The 2,957-nt window shown below is 39.0% G+C and overlaps 1 pseudogene; it reads left to right on the top strand.

The window, feature by feature from the left end:
- Positions 1-376: 376 nt before the first annotated feature.
- Positions 377-1,757, top strand: LOC124104732 (zinc finger protein 706-like; annotated as a pseudogene).
- The last annotated feature ends 1,200 nt before the right edge of the window (positions 1,758-2,957 follow it).

The following is a 2,957-nucleotide window of genomic DNA, read 5'->3' as shown; positions in this document are numbered from 1 at the left end:
CCCAAGTGCAAAAAGTCTGTGCTGAGCTGTATAGATAAAATGCATGTGTTAAATAAGTTTCATTCAGGCATGTACTATTGAGCTATTTTCTGTGAGTTTGTTATTAATGAATCAACAATATGGTACATCCAGAAACAGGAAGAGAAAAATTGCCAATTCGTAAATTAGGTTGCCTTGGAAAGAGTGAAGGGAACATCTATGGTGTGAAAAAGGCAGAAGAGCGGCAGATGAGCAAGGCACGGGCAGCTGTGTCTCCAGTTCTCCTCTTTTACCTCCTTGGTGGGTGTAGGAGGCCAAAGGAATGCTGGGAGCGTTGCCCCTTCCTTCCCTCTGAGACTTTCCCAGCCCTCTACAGCAAGACTGTCCCGGTCTGGATATGGCTTGTGGACAGCAGAAGATTCATTGTCAGCAAAACAAACAAACAAAAACAAAACAACAAAAAACTGGATAAAAGAAGAAACAAGAATGTGACCAAAAAGGCTAGTGCCCAAGCTGCCTTTATATACACCCGCACTATCTGTAGGACACAAATGCCAGACCTGAATAATTTAAAGACCTTCAAGTAGCACTTTGAGAATAAGCATCCTAAGACTTCACTTCCTGCAGAATTGGCTGTTCAAGAAAGAAGTTATTTACAGGTGAATTCATTGACATCTTTGGATCTCCTACTGTCTCAGACTTTAGGTCACAAACCTGTAACTGCTTTTCTAACAAACTGTTGAACAGCAAAAATAAAGGAGCTACAGAAACACTCATTTTTATGCTGTTCCCTTTTGGGCTTCATGCAGAGACAAATCTATGTAAATGTACAGAGTTGACTCTAATTTGGAAATTTGATAATCCGTCCATCCTTGTTATAAAATTTCTTTTTAAAATTTCATTTATAGTGATGTTCATATTGGGTAAAATAACTCCTTTAACAAAGTAGTACCTTGACTTTACAACATCACAGGAAAAAAAGAGATAAAGATTGCTGAGAGCCATAGCCAAGTAGGAATGACGCATGCCATTTTGGGTTGAAAGGTGACCCCAGCAAGCCATTGAGATGATAATGATTATGTTAAGATGTGCATTCAATTGGAGATTAGACCCCTGCTGTTTGCCTAGGTCTGCTACTTTGGAGCTCTCTCAGGACTCCTGGAGAGTTCCCATTGGTTGGGGAAGTGCGGTAGGAGGGAATTCCGGAGGAGGGATTTCCTGTTGGTGTAGTGTGTCCCGGGAGGAGCCGCGTGGTGTGGCGTTCGGCATATTTCCCGGGAGCGTGTGTGGAGTGTGCTGGTGGAGTTCAGAAATAAAGTTTGTTCCTGCTTGAGTGGCTCCTGATTTTGTGCCCAGCCAGACTGCAGCAAAAGATAAAAAGGGGGGCTAAATTTGTGAATTCATAAGAAAACCAATTTAAAAAACTGTAGTAGGCACCATTGTCATGAATCTGAAAGCCAGAGAAGTTTATGGTTAAATTACCCAGGGTCAGGAAAATATTAATCCTTTCTTGGATAGTGTTTTGGTACTAAAAACATGCATGTAATTAATTATGAGAAGTGTATATTAGGGGACTAGGGATGTAAACATGTGTTATTAAAGTTCTTGTCTAGCATGCAGGCAGCCCTAGGATAAAAAAAAAAAACAAAAAACTGAACACACATTAAATAAAGCATCTTTAAAGAGAAATACACAAAAAATAGAGTTATTTATTGATTGGTTAATAAAATCTGACCAGAAGTTTTGGTAATATAATGCTGTATTTCCCTTAGGAGTAATGGATTAGTGGCCACTAATTCAATATTTGTGGCTATCTTATATATTATAACTACCACAAATAACAAGTATCAACTGCATATTCATGAAATTATACTTCAATTGCCACAAAGTCCAGAACATTCTTATCCCCCAAAGAAACTGTAGCCCTTAGAAGTCACTTCCCACCTTCTTCCCACACCAGCTCTTTGCAACTACTGATTTATATTCTGTCTCTATGGATTTGCCTGTTTTGGCATTTCACATAAACAGAATCATACAATAAGGCCTGTTGCATTTTTGTTCTCTCACTTAGCATGTTTTCAAGTTTCATCTATGTAGTACTCTCTGTAGTCTCCACAGTATCCATGGTTTCACTTTCTATGGTTTCAGAGACCTAAGGTCAAATGTGTTATGAAAATATTAATGGAAATAAATACCAGAAATAAATACCTCATACATTGTAAATCGCCATTCTCATGCTGTTCTGCTTCATCTCTCTGGGGCATGAATCATCTCTGGGTCTTTTGTTTCTACCTTGTGCAAGTGTTACTACCCCATGTCAGTTGAGAAGAGACTACCTTGTGCAAGTGTTACTACCCCATGGCAGAAGGGAAGAGACTACATTTGCATAACTTTTATTACATTATATCGTTACAATTATTTTATTATTAGCTATTATTGCTGATATCTTACTAAACTTAATTTGTGAATTAAACTTTATCATAAGTAGGTTATGTATAGGAAAAAACACGGTATATGTAGGGTTTGGCTTCAGATATCCACTTGGGTTCTTAGAACACATCCCTACCTCCTGTTTCCCCCCAGTAAGCGGGAACTACAGATCAGTACTTCATTCCCCCCCTCTTTTTTTTTTGCCAAATGACCCATATTGTATAGGTATAATGCATTTTATTTATTTATTTGTCACAGGAGAAGGTATGTCTCTGGAGGAAGGGCTTGAGGAGTTCCTGGAGAGAGGGGGGAACTGGACTCACGATAAGTGGGATTCTTGGTTTATGTGATGGAAAAGAATTTCAGCACAAGCAGAGGCACAAACAAAGATTTATTTAGGAAAACAGATACACATTCAAGGGAGACAGGCGATCTCAAGAAAGAGATGTGGTTTGGGGATTCCCAATTCTTCCTTTAAAGGAAACTTGGTGAGGGGTGGGTATAGAAGGTTATGTATGGATGACATCAGTTTGGTGATCTCAAGACAG

This window comes from Marmota monax, unplaced genomic scaffold (genome assembly GCF_021218885.2).
Source record: "Marmota monax isolate L192 unplaced genomic scaffold, Marmota_monax_Labrador192_F-V1.1 WCK01_AAM20220418_F8-fsc00001, whole genome shotgun sequence".
Classification (NCBI taxonomy): domain Eukaryota; kingdom Metazoa; phylum Chordata; class Mammalia; order Rodentia; family Sciuridae; genus Marmota; species Marmota monax.
The sequence above is the reverse complement of the archived record's forward strand: the minus strand, read 5'-3'. Positions and strand labels throughout refer to the sequence as shown.